This window comes from Triturus cristatus, chromosome 2_1, assembly GCF_964204655.1.
Source record: "Triturus cristatus chromosome 2_1, aTriCri1.1, whole genome shotgun sequence".
NCBI lineage: Eukaryota > Metazoa > Chordata > Amphibia > Caudata > Salamandridae > Triturus > Triturus cristatus.
The window spans coordinates 944,748,743-944,775,753 of NC_140581.1; positions in this window are offsets into that span (position 1 = coordinate 944,748,743).

Below are 27,011 nucleotides of genomic sequence, written 5' to 3' on the forward strand. Positions count from 1 at the left end.
ACTCAGTCTGCAAATCTGTTTCCCATAGGGACATATCCACTGTCACTCCTGTGAGCTGCACATTTAACAACTGCAATGTCTGCTGGTTTCTGTAGTGCATCCAATGATTTTCTCACATGTTCCCCATTCCTCATAGGAGTTCTGTAAATATAGTCACTCTCAATCGGGCTGTTAGACTGCAAGCTCTTGTAAGGGCAATTGTGCTAGGTTACACCTTAAAGCCGTGAGGCTTCTACAGCTTCTTGAATTGTACAGACAGCAAAAGCTGCTCTAATGGTACCTTCATTGTTTCACAAACATGATCCATCAACAAACATCACATGATCAGGCTCGTTTAAAGGTTCTTCTTTTATGTTTGGTCTTGTCTTGGTGCATAAGTACGTGACTACTAGACAATCATGTTCAACTTCATCTCCAATGAAATCCTCATTTACAGGCAATAGTGTCGCTGGGTTTAAAACCAGAGATGGTTTTATAGTAATGTTTTCCGCTGCCAGGATTTGTTGCTCATACTTTGTGAGCCTAAAGCTTGTCATGCACTGGGTTTTCGTTCTGGGTAGCAACATTTGAGGGACAGTGAGGGACCATAAACATTCATGGGTATCCCATCACCTTGGTCTCACTTCTCTCTGTAGTAACTCCAACAGCTACTACTAACTTAAGACAGCCAGGCAGCCCTGCGGCTACAGGGTCAAGGATAGTTGAAAAATAAGCCACAGGTCTTCTTGCATCTCCATGCATCTGAGTAAGCACTGAGAGAGCACAGCCCTCCCTCTCACTGGAAAACAATGGGAACATCTTACTGCAATCATGCGTTCCTAGTGCAGGGGCAAGACAGAGACTTTCTCTCAGCTCTATGAAAGCTTTTAAGCACTTGTTGTCCCACAGAAGAATATCAGGAACATCTTGTGTGCCAGTCTCAGTAAATGCTTAACCACTTGGGAAAAGTTTGATATTCACTGTCTACAGTAGCCAACCATTCGAAAAAACATTCTGACTTTTCTCTATGTTCTGGGTGGATTTGTCTGCAAAATAGATTCAACTTTCTTGGAGGATACTTTCCCTGTTCCTTTCTCAATTAAATGTCCCAAGTATTGGACATCTTTCGGGCAATATTGCAGCTCACATAGAGACACTTTGTGTTCGTTCTCTGCCAGGTGATTTAAAAGTGCAATAATATCTTGTTTACAAGCTTCTCGTTTATCAGATGACACAAGCAGATTATCAATTTACTGTACAAGAACTGAACTGTAGAGTATCTATAGGGACTGTACATTCTTTTTCAAGATCTGATTGAAAATGGATGGAATCTCTGGGGCAACTTTGAGGACATGGAGGGGGCTGTTTTCTACTGCCCACGAGCACCCTTGTGGACTCCACGTCCCCGCTTGCAAGGTGCTAGGAGACACACTTGCCAACATGACTCCTGGGGGGCATGGCCTTGTGAAGACATACTGAAAAGTGAAAGCAGCATCCCGCTGCATGGGGCAAGTTTGAGGACATCTGTGGAGGGGGCTGCTTTCTACTGTGCACAAACACCCCTGTGGACTCCAGTGCCCAGTTTGCAAGGCACCAGGAGGCGCGCTTGGCAACAGTGACTCCTGAGGGCATGGCCTCCTGAAGACATGCTGAAAAGCGCAAGCAGCATCCTGCTGAGTGGGACACACACGGGATGCACCCGGGCGAAGTCCAGACCAAGGGCAGGCCCGTCTGCGCCCGTCAGACCCCAGAAGAGTCTGGGCTGGGCCATATCTCTTTGATTTTGTTTTTTGGTTATATCCCTTTGTTTTTGGCTGTGCAAGAGTGGAAATTACTGGAAAGGCTTTGGGAAACTTTTGTCAGACTTTCCCGGCAAGGTGACTTGAGGGATTTGTTGCTCTCTTTGGCAAGGGAAAGCTTATGGTTACACATGCTGTTTACTCTCGCCGTAACCTGCGCCTGTTATAGGTTAACTACAATTTAACTGGGAATGCCCAGGGGGACAAGCCGCCCTTGTGCCTTGACTGGTATTTTTAAGCCTGTTATTGTGCATCTGTGATTTTGTGCTAACGGGCCCTTTGAGTGGTGGTGTGCTACCACGTAAGGTCTTAAAGAGGGCGGGTATGCAGATATAGAGGCCCTGGATTATTTTATTTCATGTTACTTTATTAGTAGCACTTACTAGTTTCTTCATACTTTCCATTTTTGGTAATATTTTTAACCAATGGGAAACGGAAATATTTAGATCTAGCGGTTGTGCCAGATAAACCAAAAAAGTATCTGAGGAAGGCAAAGAATTCTAGTACACTTAAACAGATGGATGAACTTAATAGAAGAAGTAGAAACAATTTTGAGCACACCAGAGGTGTAGCTCGGGGTACAGGGAGGAATGGGGTAAATATAGTCCCTGAAATGTTAGGAAAAAATCAAGCAGGGTCCAGCTGGGTCGTAGTGTACCCTTAACTTCATTATCTGAAGTTGTTCCAGAAGACACCTGCCCCCAGAATGCCCCTTAGCTTCCGCTTGAACCAACAGTAGTTTGTGTAAACAGGTGCCCCTCTTTGACTGTGAGTGATGGGGTTGGGTGCATGAAGTGCCGGGGGGGACGGGGAAGTCTGTGTTACTAGTAGTTCGCATGAGGCCACATCAAACCTGTATGAGATTGTGATGGCATTACAGGAGGAAAGAGTAGGGTTAAGACCAGTGGTTAATTCCCTTGTGGCTCAATTAAATTCCTCTACTCAGCTGTTAGTTTTTTTTTGTTAAAATTGTATTATTAGGGTTATGCATACAACATTCCATGAGATACATCAAATATTTCATCGATGAACCACCTTTTTTTGTCATTATAAAGTATCGTTCCTGTTTACAAAGGGCGATTTCACTAGTTGTCCAGTCCCCGGAACCCCTTGATATAGCTTAGATCGTAGATCTACTACTGGTTTGTCCCAGTGGACTGTAGTGTGCTCTGTCATGACTGCACCGTTGTGTCACATGGTAGCTAGGGTTAGCACGTTCTCCCCACTCCTGTCTGTGTACAGCTTCCCCTATAATGTGTGTGATCATCTATTCCGCTTGGTGAGTATATCGGCTTCGGAACTGCCGATGGGAGTTTAACTGTGAACTGTGGAAGGAAAAGAGATAAAAAAAAGAAAAAAAAAATGAACAAGAAAAACATGGGGGGGTACATATATGGTGGGTAAGGAGAATCGGTCGTGGCGGGTGGTGTGCTGACTGGGTGCATGTCCGTCGGATGCTTCCTGGGGTAATCGTGGGGGGAATTGAGCCATCGTAGGGGTGGGCGATAAACCCGGGGGGCCTCGCCTATCTTTCCCTGTTGGTTCTCCTATTTGCCTATTGTACCGCTATCGTTGGGTCCTGCGTGGTGGGGGATAGGGAGGGGCTGCGGGGTGGGAGCTGCGTTACTTCCGGTGTTTCCCCAGCTGCCCGTTCCTGCTTAAAGTGGATTAAGAGTTGCGCCCATTCCATAGATATTGGATGTTTACGTGTGCCCTTTACCTATTCCTCTCTTAGGGTCTCTTCCTCCGCTGCCCCCCACTTGAGTAGCGCCCCCGCCCAAGCTGCCTCCGAGGGCCCAGTAGGGGCCCTCCAATACATGGCTATATTCCTCTTTGCTAAGGGAATGGCGAGGGATGCAAATTTCCATTGTAATTTTGCAGTTTTCTTTTTCTGGGAGATCCCCAGAGCGCACGCCTCCCATGTGGAAATGTTCGGGAGATTGACCATTGTTCGGAGTGTATGGTGTATCCTGTCCCAGTACAGCTGAATGGAGGGGCATGCCCAAAACATGTGTTTAAAGTCTGCTTCTGGTGCCTGGCAGCGGGGACACGTGAATTGCGTATCGGGGTAAAACCGCTGAAGCTTATCTGGTGTAAGATACGCTCGGTGCAGGATATTGAACTGTATGTTTTTGAAATGCGCGTTTCTGGATACCTTTTTGGGAAATTCCAGAGCTTGGCGCCATTCCGTGTCATGGAATGCTCGACTCGCGTCGTTCTCCCACATCCTTCGGAGCCTATCCAGGGAGACATCCGTCAATTCCCGAATCGCTTTGTAATGCCACGTGATTAGGTGTCTACCTGTCCCTATTCGCAGTATCGTGTGTAACACTGGATGTGTCGGGGGCTCCCCGTCTCGAAGGTTCCAGTGTTGGCTACCACTGTCTAAGAGTTGTCTGTGCTGCAGAAACTGTCCGTGCGGGAGGCCATACCACTCGACCATCTGGGCATAAGTCTTCAGTTGCCCTTCGTGAAACAGCGCCTCCATCTCTGTTACGTCGTGATCGGTCCATACCCGGAGGGCTCCCGCGGTGTAGTATTCGCTCTTCCGGGAGAATCCCACCAGGGGGAGCAACGGAGAGTATAATGGTCGTCCCCTCGACAAGCGGTGCACCTGCATCATACATCTGCGGGCTACAGAGACCTGCAGCGGGTGCGTGCGCGTCGGTTTAGTACCTGGCAGTAGCATTCGTCTGATAGCAGGGAGGGGTATCCTGCCATCCTCGGTTATCGTTTCTCCCACGTGCCTCTCTGCTGTCCAGTGGGACAGCCATTGGAGCTGCGCTGCGAGGAAATATGATTCTAAGGATGGAGCTCCCAGGCCTCCGTCCGTCTTGGGCAGAAATAACGTGCGTAGCGCTACTCTATGGCGTCCGCCGCCCCAGATCAGAGCTGTTAGCAATGCGTCTAGCTCCCGAAAAAAGGAGCGCGGTGGGATTATCGGGAGATTTGCGAAGTAATATAGCATTCTTGGAACCATGATCATTTTTGCTATGGCTATACGCCCAATGGGTACCAATGGCAGCGTCTTCCAGAAACCCACTGCCGGTCGTAAGCTCGCTAGCGCTTTGCGATGGTTGCCCTCGAAAAGGTCTCTGGGGGAGTGGTATAGCCGCACTCCCAGATATCTGGGGGCCGTCGCGTTCCATGTCAGTGTCTGGGTGCCCATTGTGATCTCCAGGGGCGCCATTTGGGCGCAAGCGGGAAGATCGTCGATTTCCCCCAATTTACTTTAAGTCCCGAGGCCTCTCCGAACTCTTGTAACGTTGTCCATATTGGGGTGAGATCGTCCGAGATGTCACGAACATAGATCAGTAGGTCGTCTGCGTATAGTGACACGCAATTGGTTGTATCCGCTATGGGAATCCCCCATGCCTCCCCCTCGCGCCACAATCTTATGGCCAGGGGTTCCATCGCTAGAGCGAAAAGGAGAGGAGAAAGGGGCCACCCCTGCCTGGTCCCTCGTGCCACCGGGAATGGGGCTGATATGAGTTTGCCGACACGTATCCTGGAGGTGAGGCCTCTATATAGGAGCTGGGTATATGCCATGAGCGTGGGGCCGGCGTTTATGCTCTGGAGGACCGCAAACAGATAGGGCCACAATAGGGTGTCGAACACTTTCTCTAGATCTAGAATCAGGCACGCTGCTCGTGGGAATCGGTCTTTTGCCTGGTCTTGAATATGAAATAATCTACGTAAATTATGTGAGGTATTGCGCCGAGGAACAAACCCACACTGGTCAGGGTGCACCAATGCCGGAAGAATGCAGGGAGTGAGGGATCTCTGTGTGGCTTCAGGAAGGTCACTAGGATCGATGTCCGCAGCGATTCTGGAAGCATCTTTCTGGCTAATGCCTCCTCGTAGATGGAAGCCAGTCGGGGCGCCAGCTGGGCCACGAACGTGCTATAGTACTCGAGTGGAAAGCCGTCCATACCCGGTGCCTTCTTGCGCGCTAAAGACCTGATCGCATGTGTTACGCCTGCGGGTGTGACCTTCTTATCCAATTCCTTCCTGTCGGCAAGGGAGATCCTGGGCATGGGCGATGGGCCTAGGAATCGGGCTAGCTCTCGCGGCATCTCAGTCTGTGGGACCCGGTATATTTCCGTGTAGTATTCGTGAAATATGTGCAATATGTCAATTTGGGAGTGTTTGGGCTGTCCGTCTGTGCCTATAAGTTCTGTGAGGAGGTGTGACGTTGTGTCCTGCTTGACTAACCAAGCCAGGAGTGACCCTGTTCTATTGCCCTCCCGGTGTGTTTTAGCCGCATAAGCGCGAAAGTTGTATTTGCGCAGGTCCCGCATCTTTTCCGCGTGGGAGGACTTTGCTGCGGACTGTTGTGCCAGTGTGGCTTTGCCTTGGTCTATGCTTTTCGATAATTCCTCCAATTTAGTCTCTGCATTTTGTAGGGCACTTTCCAGCACTCTCCTCACCCCCACCACCTGTTGGATGCAGTGTCCCCTGGCGCTAACTTTGAACGCGTCCCATTCTATTGATCTGGAGGATGCCGTACCATCGTTCTGTAGAAAGTGTTCCTGAATATATTCCCCATGAGTTTGGCGGAAGGTCGGGTCAGTGAGGCATTCTTGGGGTAGCTTCCATGTTGGGACTGGGGGATGAGGCTGCCGCCATCTGAGGACCACTGTGTGTGCATCTTGATCCGATACTATCCTGCCCAAATAGTCCGTTTCTTGCACTTTGGGCAGAAGTACCGCAGAGCACAGAAACCTGTCGAGCCTGACTCTCAGATTGTGTTGGATGGAGTGAAAGGAGTAAAGCTTTGTGGTTGGGTTCAGCGCCCTCCAGGCGTCCGTCAGTGCCCATCTATCTACCCATCTACAGAAGCGCCCAGCTTGTTTGTATGCCGGTGAGTGTATCTGTGGGGGATGTGATCTGTCTAGGTGCGGGTCTAGTGTGCAGTTGTAGTCCCCCCCTAGGAGCCATGGGATCGACGTATGGTGTGCCAGTGCGCTCGTGAGTCTGTCCCAGTATTGTTCTTGCTCTATGTTGGGGGCATATATACTTCCTATGAGCAGCTGTTGACCCTCTAGCCGCCCCGTCAGCAATGCATATCGTCCTTCTTCGTCTATTAGTCGTGTTTGCTCTTTGAAAGGCACTCCCGGCCTAATCCACACAAGTGCCCCCCTGGCGAATGCAGAATACGTCGTGGCGCAGATAATTCCCCGCCACTTTTTACGCAGACGGCCTACATTCCCCGCTGTCAGGTGTGTCTCTTAGAGGACGGCTACTTGGGCCTGCTGTCTCTTAATATATGCGTAGATAGAGTACCGCTTGCGGGCCGTGTGCATTCCCCTAATGTTCAACGTGATGAATTTTATGTCTGTATTAGGGATTCTGCAGGACATGTAGTGTGAGGTTGGGGCCGTGTATTCGTGATATACGACACCTCTTGTGCCCGTTGTGCCCATCCTGCCACCCGCCACTCACCGTCCACCATTAATCTGTATTGTCCATTTCCACCTCCTTGCCCATTTGAGGATACCTGGGGGATAAACGAAAGGGGAGGGGGGTAAACTGCAACAGTGGGGAACGGTCCCGATTCAAGGGGCCTATCGCTCGAGGCGAAACGCCCAAACTGGTTTTCATGTGTAAACTTTAGTTCGTTACTGAGGGGGTAGCGGCTTCGTTTCTTCCTGGCTCCCGCCGTTGTGGCCACCCATTCATTGCTAATATCGAGGATGTGTCTGCCCGCACCGTGCCTGTATTTAGTTATCCGTGTCCGGTTGGAATATTGTTCCCTGCTACTATGGTTGCGGCTCATCGGAGTTCTGCTCGTATCCACCTAGGGCCGAGGTCGTATCATTTCCCTCGCGTATCCCATATGATTGTTGTCTCCTTATATCAGTGTGTCTGCTGTCTGGGGGGTCACCATTGGGGGTGTCACCGAGCCCTCCCGAGACATGGGCATAGTACTGCCTTCGTCTTCCGCGCTGAACAGGTGTGGGCCTCTCTCCATGTCCGACCCCCTCTCCGTGGGACTCAACATGGCCGCCGCTTGTAGTGCTTTCCTGCGTTCCGTGATGATTTGCGCAAGGTCTGCGAGCTGCTAGTGGCTGCGCCAGACTGTGCACTGAGCTGCATGAGGGTGACCTTTCGGTATCGGCGTCCCGAGCGTCCGGGTGGTCGAATCGCTTGTTGGTTGGCACCGTCTCTAGGGCGCCACATGCGTTGATCCACCCAAGTTTCCGCTTCCCTTGGGTCCATAAAAAACGTGCGTCGTACCATCATACATGATTTTGAGTCTGGCCGGAAAGAGGAGAGCATATTGTATGTTCTTTAGGCGCATGGCGTGCTTCACTGCGAGGAAGGTGGCTCTTTGTTGTTGGACTGCACGTGAGTAGTCCGGGAACAGCATGACCTGTTTGTCTTCTACTTGTAGTCTCCCATGCTGCCTGGCTGCCCGGAGAATAGTGTCTCTGTCTTGATAATGGAGGAGCTTCATCAGGAATGGTCGAGGGGGCATGCCCGGCAGTGGTCTGCGTGCCGGGACCCTGTGGGCCCTCTCCACCGAGAAGTAGGAGGTGAGATCTTTTGCGGGCGTGAATGTTGTTATCCAGGAAGCGATATATTTGATCGGGTCCGTCCCTTCTGTTGCCTCCGGCAGATTCATAATTCGGATATTGCTCCTTCGGGAGCGCCCTACTAAAACGTCCCTCTTGGTTTCCAGTGCCTTTATCCGCGATTGCAGGTCTTTCATGACATTGTGTTGTTGTTGCATCTGCGGTTCCATTCGTTTGTTCAATTTTAGCGACTTTATCCGCCAATTTTCTATGGTCGTCGCAGAGGATATTGAGATCTGTAGCTAGTTCACCGAACTTGCTCTCCATCGTCACTCTGGAGTGTTCAATGGCCGCAAGGACCTGGTCCAGTTTCCTGGACATGGGGTCTTCACTAGTAGGCTCCTCTCTTGGACGGGTCACAGCATGTATCGAGGGAGTCGCTTTCTGTTGTTCCGGGGCATGCAGCGCTCTCGCCGTGCGTTGGCGAGCCTGGCGGGGGGGCTGTCTTCCCTACTCTTGTGGTGATCAGTGTTCAGTTGACCCCACCTCCAATCCGGTCGTGGTCACTCCTCCTCGTCTCCCTTAGCGGTCCGTCGTGGGATTCTTCCTTGCCGGTCGTGTGCCCCACTGTGTGACCACCTCGTGGCGTCTTCCACTGTGTGCTCCCTCGATGCGTCCCACCACCTCCCTTGGGACGAGCAGCCAGCGGCCGCTCAACAGACCACCTCTTCGTCTGTATCCAACGCCCGTCTCTGAGAGGCGATCCGGGGTCCCGACGACGCTCCAGCTGCCCAGGTGGGGTCCAGTTCTGCCGCTGCAGTCGTGTCAAGCCTGCTCCTTGGTGGGGAGGCGTCCCGCTCGCAGTCGTGGGTGCCGATGATGCCGGGTCGGTTTCAGCCCCCCCGCCGGTCAGCTTTATTAGGATGTAAAGGGCGGCAGCGGGTGTCCCCATCACTGTTTTTGCCCCCTGCACCTCACAAGTCTAAGCGCAGTACGCGATGTGGGGGCCCATCTCTCGATGCCCTCCAGGGGCTTTCTCGCCCCGATGTATGCGTGGGCAGAGGGGGGGTTGACCGTAGCTCCTCTATTCAGTCTGCTTTCTTCTGCTAATTGGGGCGCGTGGTGAATTGAGTGCTGCGTCGCACTCCTCCTCCCCGCGGGATTCCGGCCTGCAATCGCCGTGCTCTCACCGTGCTTTTTACTGGCAGTGGTGGTTTCCCCGTCCCTGTTAGTCTTGGCGCCAACGAGGGTCGGGCGCCGGTCCACTTCCAGGGGCTCCGCTCACATACCCGGATCCCCCCGATACAGGGCCGAAGCGCCCAGGCAACAGTCCGGGGACCCGTAGCTCACCTCTTCACGCAGGTCGTGCGCCCTGGCTCAGCTGACCCCGAGTTGATTCGGCTGCAGCTCCGGTTTGGCGGTTTGCGTGTCGTCCCACCTTCTATGCCGCCGACCCTCCGAGCCGGTGCTGCCCGGGAGTGGGATCCTATGCCGACATTCCCACTCGGTACCGTCTGCGTTTCCCGGTCTGCCACTCATGGGAGGTGGGGTCGTCCCCCAGCTCTCTGGCGTGTAGAGACTTACACTCCCTCTGGAGGTCAGTTGAGGCGCCTCCTCACTTGCCTCGTCTGTGGGCTCACTGGTGATTGTGTTTCCGCCCTCGGGTGGCGCTAGTCCCGCTCCAGGATGCGGCTGCTTCCTCCGTCACTTCGGATGGTTACGCCGGTAAGCCGCGAGTCCGCCATTTTGCCCAGCGGCCTCGAGGGAACACCCGTCCGGCGCCCCAGCAGCGTCAGCGACTTCTGTCCCAGGGATTCCGGGCTTACCGGAACCGTTACCGCGATCTCCCGGCCCAGTGCTGTTCCTTATAGGGTTGATAGGTGCATAGGGCAGGTATTAGTGGCGCTTGCACGGGCTGCCGGTCGGAGCCTCAGGGAGAAGAGTCCGCCATCTTGGCTGGCTCGGCCACGCCCCCTCTACTCAGCTGTTAGTTAATGTGATTAGCAAATTTAAGAAGGTAACCCCCCTAAGAAAGCAATTATAGGTCTGGGTACAGGGGGAAAGAAACACTCAGGAAGAAAAAAGAACACCCACTTGACCTGCATTTCTTCAGCTGAGCTACTAAGTGCTATTGGTTCTGTTCCATTTGTAGTAAAGTATTTTATATATATAAAAAAACAAATATATATTATATCGGGTGTCGGTGTGCCTTTCTTCAATTAAAGAGAGGCATTGTGTGGATGTTTGAACGGGGGTCTCCGATCCCGGAACACTGACCAGCCCTGCAGGGTTTGAGGCTCATTCATTGGAGCAACTTTTGTGGCTATTGACATTCAATGAGCCCGGCCCGCCCAGCCACCGAAAGAGCAAACACAGAAACTTTCCAAGATGAAAATCGGAAGGTGAGCAGGCAAGGGAAGCGAGATGGATGTTTTCCGCTTGCTGGTGGAATGTGTTTGAAAAACGCTATGTGGGAAAGTAAGATGCAAGATAGAGACAGGTTTAAAACGAACTGCATTTTACAAACTGTCTTCATTTTAAGACTGAAGAGCAGCGATTGGGCATACGTGAACAAATAAAGTTTTGCCATGCTGTTGTCTAAGTGAAGAAAAAACGGACACACCTGTTTGTATTTGCACTCTCTAGGAGGACTTAAACCGCGGTGGTAATTCACGCGGCCAGTCAAAGGCAGAGACTTCTACCCGTGATCAAGCCTCGCAGGAGGAGAAACGCGTTGGGTGTACTTTACCTGTGCAACTTTCCACTTGGATTAAAAGCCTTTTTTCTCCACTTCCATCAGGTGTCGGTGTGCCTTTCTTCAATTAAAGAGAGGCATTGTGTGGATGTTTGAACGGGGGGCTCCGATCCCGGAACACTGACCAGCCCTGCAGGGTCTGAGGCTCATTCATTGGAGCAACTTTTGTGGATATTGACATTCAATGAGCCCGACCCGCCCAGCCACCGAAAGAGCAAACACGGAAACTTTCCAAGATGAAAATCGGAAGGTGAGCAGGCAAGGGAAGCAAGAAGGATGTTTTCCGCTTGCTGGTGGAATGTGTTTGAAAAACGCTATGTGGGAAAGTAAGATGCAAGATAGAGACAGGTTTAAAACGAACTGCATTTTACAAACTGTCTTCATTTTAAGACTGAAGAGCAGCGATTGGGCATACGTGAACAAATAAAGTTTTGCCATGCTGTTGTCTAAGTGAAGAAAAAACGGACACACCTGTTTGTATTTGCACTCTCTAGGAGGACTTAAACCGCGGTGGTAATTCACGCGGCCAGTCAAAGGCAGAGACTTTTACCCGTGATGAAGCCTCGCAGGAGGAGAAACGCGTTGGGTGTACTGTACCTGTGCAACTTTCCACTTGGATTACAAGCCTTTTTTCTCCACTTGCATCGGGTGTCGGTGTGCCTTTCTTCAATTAAAGAGAGGCATTGTGTGGATATATATATATATATATTCACTGAAAAAACCATGGGTTTCAGGGGCGTTATAGTTAGCTGGACTTTTCACTCGTACAAAACCATAGAAATTCCCCCGTTATAGTTAGTTCAGCTAACTATAACTCGCGTGCCCGCAATGCACTGCTGATGACGTCACATATTGCATCACTCATGACATGGTCAGTGACATCACTCATGACATCACTCATGACATCTCAAATGACATCACTGATGACATCACTGATGACATCATCCAGTGAATGTGTGTTTTTCTGAAAATTACATATGTTTTATGTATGTATATCTCAAGGTCGATGGAAGAATAAATGGGTATATAAGTGTCTAAATGGATGATTTGTTTTTGAAAAATTTATTGTATAACTGACTGATTAAGTGTATCTTAGTGAATACATGGCTTAGTGAGTAATGTTTAAATATGTAAATATCTGTATCAGTCTCTCACTTTGTGTATAAGTGGCTGCATGGGTTGGTGAGTAGCTACATGAGTGTCTATATAGGTTATTAGTTGGTTTTTTGAGTATCAGTATAAGTGTCTGATGTCTGTATGGTTCGGTGGGGGGTATTACGCGTAGTGCATAGGTGCATGAATGAGTGACTCACTGTTTGTATGTGTTGAAGACAGCATGTGTGCAGGACTGTATGGGTGGATGAGTGTGTGCATGGGTGTGTTACTGAGTGAATGACTGTCTCAATAGTGTCTCTATGAGTAACTACATATGTTTTAAACTAGTATATGTGACTATTGGTGTATATAAGTGAGTGAGAGATTGAAAGAGTTCCTGTATGAATAAGTATGTGTTTCTATAAGTGATTGTTAAAAAGACTAAGTATGTGTAAGTTTCTGTAGAAGTAAGTGTGGTGGTGTGTGTATAACTGTATATGCAGGTAAACGGATGTTTGATTCTTTATTAGCATGAGTGACTATGTGTGTGAGTAACTTTATGGATGAGTGGCGTTGTGTAACAGGATGTATAGGTGTATGAGTACATATGATGAGTGAGTACATGTATGAGTGACTGTATAGGACTGTTGGTGAATGAGCGGATGTGGATGTGGATCTTACAATTACTGAATAGGTTGTTGTAACTGGTATTGGTATGTCCATTGTTTTGAAAAAATAATTTCTATTTTTGAATGTGTGTACCAAAGGTTATATTAGGGGGAGAGGAGGTCTGCCACTCTATCACAAAGATGATGTCATCAGTGATGTCATCAGTGATGTCATGAGTGATGTCACTGACCATGTCATGAGTGATGTAATATGTGACGTCATCAGCGGTGCATTGCGGGCGCGCGAGTTATAGTTAGCTGAACTAACTATACCGGGGGAATTTCTATGGTTTTGTACGAGTGAAAAGTCCAGCTAACTATAACGCCCCTGAAACCTATCGTTTTTTCAGTGAATTTCTAAGGTTTTTTAAATGCTAATTCCTAGCTATAACGTGCCTGAAACCTATGTTTTTTTCAGTGAATTTCAAAGGTTTTTTAAATGCTAATTTCTAGCTATGCCTACAGAGATAGGACATGTGAAGAAAGAAGGAAAAACGCACAGAAAGAAAAAAAAGAAATGCAGAAAGAAGCAACAGAAGTCCTCAAAGACAAAGAAAAGTGCAGGAAGAAGTATAACGTGCAGAAAGAACAAACAGAAGAGCAGAAACAAGCCTTGTTGCAAAATCATCCTGTACCCTCAACTTTTTCAGACGGATACTGGTGGTAACTGAGTCTGACTAACCAGTCCTAGAGCCAGTGCTATGTTAAAAGACACTCAGAATACAGTGAAAACACCTACATACACTAGGGCACACTATGTGTTGGGGTCCCCCTGTGATTAGCATGACCTCCTCTGTAAGACCCTAGTATATAATAGGGCAGGGGATTAAAACTACCTCTTAACACGCACCACAGGGCGAGTTTGAACACGTCACCTCATGCCCCGTCCCCTCCCTTCCCCACTGTGTAAACACGCCCTGTAGCTGTTTTAAGTTGGGAGATTAAGTCCCCTTGAATCCTGAGGGTCCCTAGGGTCCAACTAGACCACTAGGTACCTCCAGTAACGCCACAGAGCTGCGTTGCAGAGAAGTGTAAAAAGTGGCACGGCCTGCACCACCTCTCTGCAACGCAGAGCAGTGGTGCTTACTGGAAGCACCTGGTGGGCTAGTTGGACCCCAGGGTCCCTCAGGATTGAAAGGAAATTATTTCCCCAACTTAAAAACGTGCCACAGGGCCTGTGGGCGTTCTGAGTTGAGAGATTAAGTCCCCTTGAATCCTAAGGGTCCCTAGGGTCAAACTAGCCCACTAGGTACCTCCAGTAAGCGCCACAGAGCTGCCTGGCGCATACTGGAGATACCTGTTGGGCTAGTTGGCCCTCAGGCACCCTCAGTATTGAAGGGGAATTAATTCCTCAACTTACAACTGGCCACAGGGCGCGTTTGCAGAGTGCTGCAAGGAGAGGGCATGGCCTCCGGCGTGATGCCGGTCTTTTATTTATTTATTTTTAAGAAGGAGGGCTGTGTGGCCCCCTTTCTTTTTCTAATTTATAAGCCCTGGGGACCCCATCCCCCAGGGCCTGCACCCTAATTTGTTTTGTTGAAAAAAATTAATATGGCTCTCCCAAGGCCTTAATCGGCCCCGGGGACCCCAACCCCCAGGTCATGGCCTTTTTTTAATTTTTTTATTCTTTAGGAGGGGGGCTGTGTTGCCCCCCTCCTCAGGCCACTTATGGCCCCGGGGACCCCATCCCCCGGGGCTGGCCTTTGTTTTTTATTTGTAAAAAAATATATATTTATAGAAACACCTAGGACATACTGGACAAACCGTATGTACCTATCACCACGACGATTTGCGTGATATTCATTAAAAGGCGACTATGCATACAATGAATCCACGTAGAATGTATTCACACCGCTAGTGAAGCTCTGACATGTCTGACACCCTACCGTGACTAATCCTGGCACCCCCGCTGGTGGGTACTCTCCAAGTAGACATCCTTGTCGTTTATTTATACAAACATGGGTAGCTATTGACGGGCACATTTAATATACATGCACACCAAGCCATTCAAAGGGGATTCGACAAAAATTCGACCAAACTATGCAAGAAACCCCCTCACGGTTAATAAAACACACATCCACCGCCGGATGTGTAATACTTTTTATTTTACTCTCTGGAAAGGAGACAAACCTCACTTGAGAGTCACAGCATGCTCCTGGCTGAGCCCAATGCTGTGTTACACCCACCAGTGCCCGCCGAGTGCCACACACCTCTGTGTTGTATTCCACCAGCTGGTGCGTATGCTATGACACTCTCTAGCCCATGTGCACTGTAACACCACCCCGTGAATATGTCATGCCACACTTGCCTTCGCACGGGTTATATTGCCCCATCTAACGTGCCTTCCTCGATGCCTATGTTATAAAGCACAGAGCTATGCCATACATATTACAATCTGGGATCCATATCTTTGTCACAGTGCATATGCAATGTTACACTACCCAGCACATATTTTATATTACAACTTTAGAGACTACTTAGGTTACACAACACTGCCCTGTGCATTTTACACTCCAAGGCGCATATCACATAGCAAGCGCTAGTGCCTGTGCTATCTCACGCTCTCCAATGAATCTGTCATTGCGCACAATGTATTGCATATTATATTTCACGCCACGGTTCATCTTATATCACACTTTTTGGTGCATAGTTTATACCATATACTATATCTAGTTTTCATTTTCAATCGTGCTCTCAGGACTATGTTCTATATAACACTGCGTCCACCTACCCTTTTCACGGGCATTACATTTTGCGATGGGGGGTGGAGGGTCAGGGGATGTTTCTGCCAAGTGAGCCCAGAGTTACAGTCCCAACCGTCCTCTTCTTCCTGAATAAAAGTGAGATTATGCTGCATACTTGTTCATATTTTAAGTAGTTCGCACAGACACACATTTTAAAAACAATAAAGTTCCTAATACCCACCTTCTATGAACAGTTAACTTGCTGCCCCATCCACCTCCTCCCTATCCTCTGTTGTCTGAATCCATGGACTAGCCTACTCCCTCCTGCCATGCATGGTCTGATGTCCTGCCACTGCCCTGCATTTAGCATGATGTACCAGTCCACTCATCCTGCCCTCCATTGCCCAATTCTATGGCCCATCATTGAACTCCTGCTTAGCCTCTGTGCTTTGCTTGCTGCCCCTATTCTCCTTCCCCTGCCCTCCGATGTCTTTGTGCATGCCCCTGCTCCATCCTTTTTGACCACCATGTTCCATGGACCTGCCACTCCTATCTACTCTGAGTGTTCTGTTGAGCTGCCACTCCCCTACCACCTGCCTAGCATTGTCAGATGACTGTAACCTGTCCCTGCCACCTCCACCCTGCCTGTCCACATGCCATGCCCCTATCCCCTTCCTCCTGTCCTCCATGGTCCATTAGCCTCTGTGCTTTGCTTGCTGCCCCTATTCTCCTTCCCCTGCCCTCCGATGTCTTTGTGCATGCCCCTGCTCCATCCTTTTTGACCACCATGTTCCATGGACCTGCCACTCCTATCTACTCTGAGTGTTCTGTTGAGCTGCCACTCCCCTACCACCTGCCTAGCATTGTCAGATGACTGTAACCTGTCCCTGCCACCTCCACCCTGCCTGTCCACATGCCATGCCCCTATCCCCTTCCTCCTGTCCTCCATAGTCCATTTTACTGCCACACCCTTCTGCCTTCCTTGGTCTGTTGTGCTGCAACTGCTCCTCCTGCCTGCCCCGCGCGGTCTGTTGTGAGGCCCCTTCCCCTGAACTCTCTTGTCTGTGCCCAGGTCCTGACCCTCCCTTCTATCCTCCATGGTCCTTTGTGCATGCCCCTGCACCCTCCTTCTTGCCCATCATAGCCATTGTGCTGCCACTAACCCTTCCGCTTGCCATGCATGGTCTTCTGTGCTGCCATGGCCCCTCCCACCTTCCCTGTGTGGTCAGCTAGCTGCTCCTGACCCCCTCCAACCTTTCCTCCATGGTCTGTGTTTATGCCATCATAGTCTCACTGTTGCTCTCCATGGTGTGTCTTGTTTCTAGTGCCCATCCTGCCTGACCTCCATGGTCATCTTGCTGCTCCTGCCCTGCCCCCTTGCCCCCAGCCCTCTGTTTCCATGTGCAGACCCCTGTTCCCTCCCTCCTGGTTTGTCGGTTCCATTGTAATGCCCCTGATCCGTCCCTCCTGCCCTTTATGGTCTGTTATGCTGCAGCTTTCTCTCCTGTCTGTCCATTATGGTCAGCTAGCTACCATTGCCTCTTTCCCCTCTGTTGTCTGTTGTCCATGTGCATGGTCCTGTCCCCTCCCTATTGCTTTCTATGGATTGTTGTGCTGCACTCCCGTCCCGCATGCCCTGTGTGGTGTATTGTGCTGCTGCAAACCCTGATGCCTGCCCTGTAGGGTCAGTTTGGTGCACCTCTCAATGTCCCTCCTGTCCTCTGTTATCCGAGTCCATGTCCCTACCCCAATTCCTCCTGCCTACCATGATCCAATGTACCATACTTGCGAACATTTTGAACTTGGTAAGAGGGAGATTTTGAAATAAAACTGGGGTATTGATTTTCCCCTTTGAGTTACATTGAAAAAGAGAAGATTGTAGACAGGAAACAGATCAAGTAAAGCCCATTTGAGCTTAAAAACATTGGATGTTTCCAGGCTGAAACGGGTCTGTTGGCATGTATGGTTGTATGACCACTGCCTCTTCCTTCTGCCCACAATGGTCTATTATATTGCCACAGCCTCTCTTGCCAGTCCTGTATTATTGGTTTGTTGCCCCTGCCCCCCTTTCCACTGCCCTCCATAGTCTGTTGTGCTGCCACTGCCCTTCCTGCCTGCCTAGTGTGGTCAAATTGTTGCCTCTGCACTCTCCTACCTGCCTTCAATTTTCAGAGTCCGTGCCCCTGGCCTCTGCCTCTCAACAGTATCCCAATGAACAACTAGATAGCTAACATTCTATATTTATTACAAAAGTGTGGACTGCCTGACGTCATCTTGATGTAATCAAAACTGTAATGCCTAGAGCATTTCCTTTAGAAATTACATATATGAGAGGGTCTTATTTGCATCAAAATTATGGTTAGTGCTCTAAAAAACTAAAATGAGGACATATTTTTTCAAATAGCGACAAAGAACTTTTAAATTATTTGTAATCTTAGTTTTTTTATCCAGTTGACCACTTGATTAAATGTTGAATCCAAGGGGAGAGGGTGTGGTGTTACTTCCAGAGCTGCAGACTTTGCAACTGGGGAACCAGGTTGGAGTTTCTGCTTCAGCTCAACATTCTGTGATTCTGGTCAAATCACTTAATCTCCCCATGTCTACAACCAAAATGAATTTGATCTTGTGTGATGTAACCAATGTTCATGTAAAGCACTCCAATACCTGACAAGTCTGCACTATATAAAACTGCAAATACACAAAAAATAAGTGTTTTGCACACTTCTGTCATTGGGCTACATTTGGGCTACATCTGGGTGATATTTGGGCTACATTTGGGCTCTTTTGTCTCAGGTGGCCATTTTAGGAGATTTATTTGTTATGAAGTTTCCTAATTTCCTCATTTACTGCAGTCTCCTCAGTAGGAAATGCTTTCAGTTTTTTACTTTGATTCCATCAAGAAGGTATTCAGATATGTCACACATTTGCCATAAATTCTGAATGTTAGCACTCTAGTTGCTCATTAGATCACTGTAGTAAAGCTACTGCTCACCACGGAAGTCTGCTGCTAGTATTAGAAGTGCATGTTTCAGTCTGCATTTCAGAATTTTTTTAGTGAAATAGAAGAGGATTTGAGAAGTCACTCAAAATGTGCCCTAATATTTCTTTCTTCAGCACTAATCATAATTTCTATGCCAAAATGAACCCCCTCATTGTGTTCCTTTTTAAATTAAATGTTTTAAGTGTTACCACTTTATTCCAATCAAGATGGCTTCAGGTGTGCCATAATTTTGTCATAAGTAAGACTGTTAGCGCTCTAGTTGTTCTTTAGAGCACTCTGGGAAGCTGCAGTAGAACACAAAGGAATCAACTGACAATCTCTGCCCTTGTTGGATGTACATGTTTTACTGAGAATCCAGACTTCATTCTTACATGACTGAGAAAGATATTGTGAATTTACAGAAAATATGCTCTCAGTTTAGCTTATAGATCACCTTCCAAACCTCTGTGGGAAAAGTATGAGAAAATAGTTTTCTCTCAAACATGGTTCGTGATATCACAGCAGAAGGCTTTTTCAGATGGTAAAATCACCTTAGAACACACCACAATTCCTAAAATGAGTATGGTACCATCAACAAATGATTTATAATGTAACTAAAGTCTTAAAACCTTCTATTAACTGCAATGTTTTTTAATGAGGTGCTATCATGTATATTGGTCCCAAGATGGCTGCCAACACTTCTTGGATGAAGTACTGACAGCCAATCAGATCTCATGATGAGATGTGTGGTTAGGCTCCGCCCAGATATGTATGTGATTTTACTTTTGATTTTCTCAGGAACTACTGAACAGATTGACACCATATATGCAAAAGGCACATGCCTGACCTGAGGACTACCTCTTTGCCAAATTTCAAGTAATTCTGTTCAGCCGTTCGGGCTGTACCTTGGACTAAAGGTCCCTATGGAAAATTGCATGGGTAAAACGCGTTTTGGGACCCCCTTTTTTCTCAGCCCCCGCTTGATGAATCCCCCCGAGGTAGGAGCGGAGCGCCCCACCTATTTTGAAAATTTCGCGAGGATTCGTCAACCGGCGCCAAAGTTATTTCAAATAGAATGTTGCAGATTTCCTATGGAAACACGGTCCTAACTATAACTATCTACTGGCGACCGCCAGTAGATAATATATGCTTTTTCATAAGATCAAATTTATTGTATTTATTTTCCAAAATATCTCATACTCCATACTTGTTAGTTGAAAAACAGCATACATATTTGAACAGACTACAAATACAACAATTCTTTCTATGTATAGTGACATGGCTGTTATATCAAAGATAGAGATACATTTTTTCCATTTCTATGAAAACAAAGTATCACCATTACAAATAAACTACCCTCATAACCAATCCTCTCACTCTAACATACATTCAGACTCAAACACTACCATACCAGACACTCATACTGACGTCCCAGCAAACCACATATATATACGAGAGCAAGCTTCAGCAGAAATACGGGTTGAATTGTTATCCGCTGTGGTGTTGTGGGCTGGAATCTATTTTGCAACAATAGGTCAATGTACGTTTTGGTGTGGGCATATGATACCACCTATCACCTTCTTCAGGACCACACAACAATAATATAGTAATATCCAGAGGTGGGTATGGAGGCAAAAATTACAGTTTTCACAAAAAGCCTGAGGTCCTTAGATGCGCTCATCCATATGAATCATATCCAGATTCAGAGGCATGGCCTCACTCCTATTGTAGTATGTTTTCACCCTTAACTGTGTCTCTGTGCTTAGTTTCCTTTGCAGGAATCTAACTAAGTTAGAATCGTATATGTGTGAGTCCCACCCTTCTAAGGGTTCAGGTCAAATTAGAAGATTCCTGGTTTAGATAATTGATGTCCTGTTGAAGTTTACAATTCGGTTCCTCTTTCTCTGGCGAAAAGCCCACAAAGATATTGGAGACAGGAGTTAGTACAGAGGGTCAAGTCACCACATCATCTTCCACACCATTCCCTGCCCCTGCCTTGCCATTAGCTCCCCAAGCCCAGCTAACAGTGATCCCTCACCAGTGAGAGCTAAACCCTTGTCTGAACTGCCGACAGGATTGATGAAAGGTTCATCGGGGGACCTCAGATTAATGTCTCTAATAGTTGCCCTCAAGACAAGACGTTTTGGCCCTCCTACCTGATTGCGCTTCGCCGAGTGGGGCGTTTGAACTTTTCAAGGTGCTGTCCGACCTGGAGGAGCTGTGGGGAGCGAACAGGTGCTGCTGACAAGTGGGGAAAGGCCGGTGCACGGGAATCCAGAGACCAGGAGTCCGTGCGTGGCTTCAGCTGCGCTGCGGCCCGCCCACCCGCCCACCTCCTCGTTAAATAAGCTTGCAGTACACGCTGGCGCGGGTTCCGCTTCGCCGAGTTGGGCGTTTGAACTTTTCAAGGTGCTGTCCGACCTGGAGGAGCTGTGGGGAGCGAACAGGTGCTGCTGACAAGTGGGGAAAGGCCGGTGCACGGGACTCCAGAGACCAGGAGTCCGTGCGTGGCTTCAGCTGCGCTGCGGCCCGCCCACCCGCCCACCTCCTCGTTAAATAAGCTCGCGGTACCCGCTGGCGCGGGTCCCACTTCGCTGAGTGGGGCGTTTGAACTTTTCAAGGTGCTGTCCGACCTGGAGGAGCTGTGGGGAGCGAACAGGTGCTGCTGACAAGTGGGGAAAGGCCGGTGCACGGGACTCCAGAGACCAGGAGTCCGTGCGTGGCTTCAGCTGCGCTACGGCCCACCCACCCGCCCACCTCCTCATTAAATAAGCTCGCGGTACCCGTTGCCGCGGGTCCCGCTTCGCCGAGTGGGGCGTTTGAACTTTTCAAGGTGCTGTCCGACCTGGATGAGCTGTGGGGAGCGAACAGGTGCTGCTGACAAGTGGGGAAAGGCCGGTGCACGGGACTCCAGAGACCAGGAGTCCGTGCGTGGCTTCAGCTGCGCTGCAGCCCGCCCACCCACCCACCTCCTCGTTAAATAAGCTCGCGGTGCCCGCTGGCGCGGGTCCCGCTTTGCCGAGTGGGGCGTTTGAACTTTTCAAGGTTCTGTCCGACCTGGAGGAGCTGTGGGGAGCGAACAGGTGCTGCTGACAAGTGGGGAAAGGCCGGTGCACGGGACTCCAGAGACCAGGAGTCCGTGAGTGGCTTCAGCTGCGCTGCGGCCCACCCACTCGCCTATTGGTTTAGGCCCCCATATTACACCTTGTCTGCCGCTGCGCGTGACGCGAGCGGGACGCACCGGATGAAGCTCGGACAAAGGGCGGACAGTCTGTGACAGTCCAGGACAGGAGGGGGCCGGAGGGGGCTGTGGACAATACGTGTTGCTTTGAGGTGTTCTTATACTGAGGTTGTCATAGTAGGTGTTATTCACTGTTTTTTTCTAGCGTGTTGTGTATGTGGTGATATCCCGTGGGATTCCAAATACAAGGAGGGTAGAAAGTAAGGGGTTGCCTACTGCCTTGTGTTGCTTATCTTGATCAAGAGCTATAAAGGTCATTATTCCATGTCGAAAGCTAAAATTACCCCTGTGATAGCGACCATGGATAACTACCTAGTTAAAATTAGGGGTGGGCGGAATTTGCGCAATTGCGTTACGCAAATCTCCGCGAAACGGTAAAAAATCTCCACGAACACGCGGAAATTCCGCGAACACGCGGAATTGCTTGTTCGCGATGCTTTTTTCCTGTTCACAATTGCTGTTTGCGTGCTCGGGGAGAAATATCTCGCGAACACGCATTTTGAGAACACGAACAAGCAAAAATTTCGCGAAATCGCGGAAAGAAGACTTTAGAGCCATTTCGCGTTCTCCGCGGATCGCAAAATTACGCGAATTCCGCAAATTCCGCGAGCGGAACGGAATTTACTGCCCAGGCCTAGTTAAAATGGTTGATAAGATAAATCAAGAACGAAGAAAGTCCTTGGGGCGGTCGGGGACAGCTGATTTAATCTCTTTAAACACAAACCCTCTTACCCCCCGTCTGTTTTCAACCAGGACATAAGTAACCAGTCTAACCATATGGACAGTTCTATCATGGTGGTACCTTTAGACCAAGTCAGCCCCGTGAGCTTTACGTCTGGGGTTCCCACTGATTTAGTACTTAGTCAGGCTGTCTCTATAGATCCATTGACCTCTTGCCCGATGGCCCCTAGATCACAGAGAATACTACGCTCCAGTCGGAATAACAGTAAGAACGTCCAATCTAAGCGGGGGGGGGGGGTTCGACCAAATAAGAGAGTTGATCCCTTGTTAACTAACACTGCCTGTGATTCCAATGTAGTGCGGGACAGCACCCCGTTCACTCTAGACTGTAAGCTATTTGATCTCTTAATTAGCACGATAGATGCTAAGTTTGATCTGCTTGTTAAACCATTATTGATCAAACTTGATACGATAGCTGACGAAGTGGTTAGACTGGGAGGTCTGCTAGAATCACATCTTAATGCTAGTATACGATCTAAAGTTAAGGATAAGGATTTAGGAAATAGCAATGTCCCCCCGCAGACTTCTAATGAGGTTATACCAACGCCCATGACCAATCCTTCTAAGCCTTCCCCCGGGGGGACTCCGCGAGGAGAGAACTAATGCTCCTAACACCTCGCGGATCTTGGGGCAAGGCAATTCTTCGCGCAATCCAGCCCCAGGGACCCAGTCAGGACATAGTGCCAAAAACCATATTACCCCTAGGCTTGACTTACCCCCAGCCTGTGCCCCTTTCGTGGCAGTCCTCACCAACGTTCCCCCTGTAAACGAGACTGGTCGTAATAATAGTGAATCCCATGCCTCCTTGAAGAACAAGACTGTGGATTGGTTGCACCGGGAATGCGGTTTCCCAGTTGCTCTAGCAGATGATATATTAAGCACTAGAAGAACTAATTGGATAGGTAGTTCGCGTAAGACCTGTGGGGGCGATTGTATAGTGGTCAATTTTAGAAACCCCCATCTTGCTTCAACTGTCCTGTTAAGAGATCCTCCACCTTCTCTCCGGGATCAAGGGATATCCCTTCGCCCCCTAGGGTACTTTTATAGACATTTTAACTACCGATCCAATGTCGAATCTGCTGGGACAAGGGAAAGAGATACGAACTTATATCCTGGTTTTAATATCACTACGTCTAACCGATTCCAGTCTTTGAGTGGACTGGATTGTAATGATTGACTGGAGCCAGCCCTCACTAAACCAGAGGATGCAGTTGTGGCTACGGGAGGTATGGGGGGGTTATGCTATTTTGAGGGTATCAGATATTGTAGTCCCCAGAGGTAATGGTAACCCCTTGGATAATTTCAATGATGTGTCTAGATGCTGTGATAATGTGAAACAGGTTTATGTGGATGGCAAGTATAGGGATTCGTCCTCTAACTATGCATCCCTTGACCTTATTAGCCCCATAACTTTATCCAATACTCACAGCAATAGTACTTGTTCGATCGCCAGCTGGAATGTTGCGGGACTCCTATCAAAGGATGCCTGTCTGGGATGGACAGAGTTCATCAATGCTTTTAAAATTATATGTTTTCAGGAAACATGGTGTATGGACCCAATCAATTATAACGGTTTTAAAACAATACGATACACAACAGTTGACCAAGGTCAAGCACCTCAATTCAAAAATAGTTTTTTGCATGTATCAGAGACAAGTGCAACAACTCCCCGCATCCACTGTTGAAAGATGCCAGTCAATAAGTCGATCCAAGCAAAAATGGAAGGTGCACTCTGAAGAGAGTCAAGCTGGAAACGTGTTTAAAGTTCAGATCAATTCTTTTTTTATTCAAAAAAATGTTGTAAAAACAAGGCACACAGCCAACGCGTTTCGTTCCCTAGTGCCACGGGAACTTCATCAGGGCTGCAACAATTATAAAAACATTTTTCACATAAATATACATATATATACATTGAAAAATACAAAACACAAAGGGTTAATTCATAAATTAATATACTAGACAGAAAATAATACAAAAATCATGAACACATTAATAATAACCATATACAAAAGATACAAGAAAAGTAGAAAACCCAGAAACAACACAAGACTAATATTAATAATAACACAAAAAAACACAATATAGCATATACCAGTCAGAAATGATACAAATATAAAAGGACTTTCAATAACATTTAAATTGATCAAATGCTAGTATGCATAAGATGTTATCGAACGAGGAGAAAAGAAACAAAAAGAATGAGAGGGGAGACAGTAGTTCCTTTGGGAAACATCAAACTATATGCATAGTAGTGAGATTCAATTGTGAGCAGATACAAGTGACAAATAGTAAATACGCCACCCAGAAATTATGTATAACCATCCAGATCTGTGCAAATATAGTGAAGTTTAAAAGAGATAAGGATAACAAGAAAATTTTGGACTAAAAGAGAAACCGCCAAAGACCAATAAATAAGCAAGAATATCTCACCTTGCTAAAGATATTGAAACAAGTCTTAAGTGGACTTCAGAGGTCAATTTCAGTGTGTGTGATATATTCAACCACGGCTACGGATAATATGATTCAGTCAGTCCGTGTTTCACTACAAAAATACATGACAGGAGGTCGTATCACGAAAAGAAAAATATTTCACAATAAAGGAGAGCACAGTATGGAGAACATGTATGTTTCTTGAATTAAGAACAGGATCCCAAAATGCAAGAAAGAAGATCCCCAAAATTGAGTATTTTTGTATAGCACTGAGCAATTATAAAATCTAGTCAGAGATAGTAACTCATAGACAACAGAGCAAAAATTTAACAGACCTAAAGAGGTTAAATAAAACTCTCTAAGCTTGCATGTTTTAATGAAAAATTCATTTTATATGTAATGAGCACCGAAACATTGGTTAAACGGCAATGATAACGGTTTTGTTTCTTTTCATTTACCAGCTGTGGCCTCACCATCGGGCAGGGCAAAGGGTGGGCTACTGGTACTGATTTCTGTAGAAATACCCATTATAGTTAAGAAACATGTTTTGGTTGGGGCCCACTCCCAAATTTTATGGCTTTATCAGGAGCAGGGTAGAAATATCCTTTTAATTAATTTTTATAACAATATCTTTGATAGTTCGAGACACCAGGTAGTGCTTGCTTTGGAGACCGCTTTGGCAGACATCATAACTAAATTTGACATTCATTTCGATTTTATTTGGGTGGGGGATTTTAACACAGTTGCGTGCCCCCTTGCCGCCCAAAGGGTATGTGGCTTTATTAATCGTTTTGGGGATGGCATCCCCCACTTTCCTCACAATTCCTACGGCGATTCATTGAACAAAATTTTGACAACTTACGACATGGAAATATTGGTTAACCAGGAAAATCCCTCCGGAGTAATTATCCCTACTTTCACGGGAAGGAACGCTAATACAGTGATTGATTTTATTTGTATGTCTTCTGGTATTAGCCCATGGTGTTTGGCCCCTGTGGTTGTGGATAATCTACTCAGTGACCATAATTGTATAACTGTTGAGGTTATACTCTGGAAGGAGCAACAGGGTCCTAAAATTTGTACCATTACCAAAATTGAGCCACATCGACCGAATGGAATTCGAATTAGATGGAAAGGGGACAAAGCGGATATTACGTCAAACTCCATTGTTACCAAATGTCTTACTGAAATCACTACCATTTTAGAGAGTGAGGAAGTAGCTGATGAAATCGTGCGTAATTTTATCGATATTAATCTAATTATAGATAGCAATTTCACCATATTTGCAAAGGGCAGGAAATTCCAACCAAGGGGGTGGTGTGACCATGCATGCACAACTGCGCTCAAGGGGCTTAAAGCAGCATTAGCAGCCAAGAACAGGGATAAAAGTGTGATTAGGGAATTGAGAGCTACCTATCAGGCTGCAGTTAAATGTAGGAAATCAGAACTAAGACAAGAGGCTTGGGACAAATTAGATCAGGCAGCCTCAACCGCGGATTCCTCTTTATTTTGGGCGACAGTTAATTGTCCGTTTTTAAAAGATGATAAAATGCCCGAATTGACGGCCAATGTTAGTGTGAAGAGCTGGGTTACCCATTTCTCCTTGATCTTTGATTCGGTCAGATCTAGGGGAGTACATGAAGATGGTTGGCCTGTCGTCCCCTTGGACATCACCATCACCGAAGTGCGGGGTAGTATTGCCTCTAGCAGGGGTGGGAAGGCCCAGGGGCCCGACGGGGTACCCATCGATGTATATAAAACAGCACCAGAGATTTGGGGCCCGTTGCTAACAAAGGTTTTTAATGCTGCTGTATGTAATGGTGCTCCACCCACCTGGGAGGAGTCCATAATTATACCTATTTACAAGAAGGGAGATAGGGGCGATGTGAAGAATTATTGCCCTATCTCCCTCCTGGACTCCTCAGTGAAAATTATGAGCAGGGTGCTTATGGTTAGGTTGGAAGAATGGGCTGAATCTAACAACATTCTGGCTAATTGCCAATATGGCTTTAGGAAGGGTAGAGGGACCATAGAACAATGTCTCAATCTCGAATTATTAATCGGGAAATACACGAAGGCCAAAAAAGGATCCCTCTATCTTTGCTTTGCTGACTTGAGTAG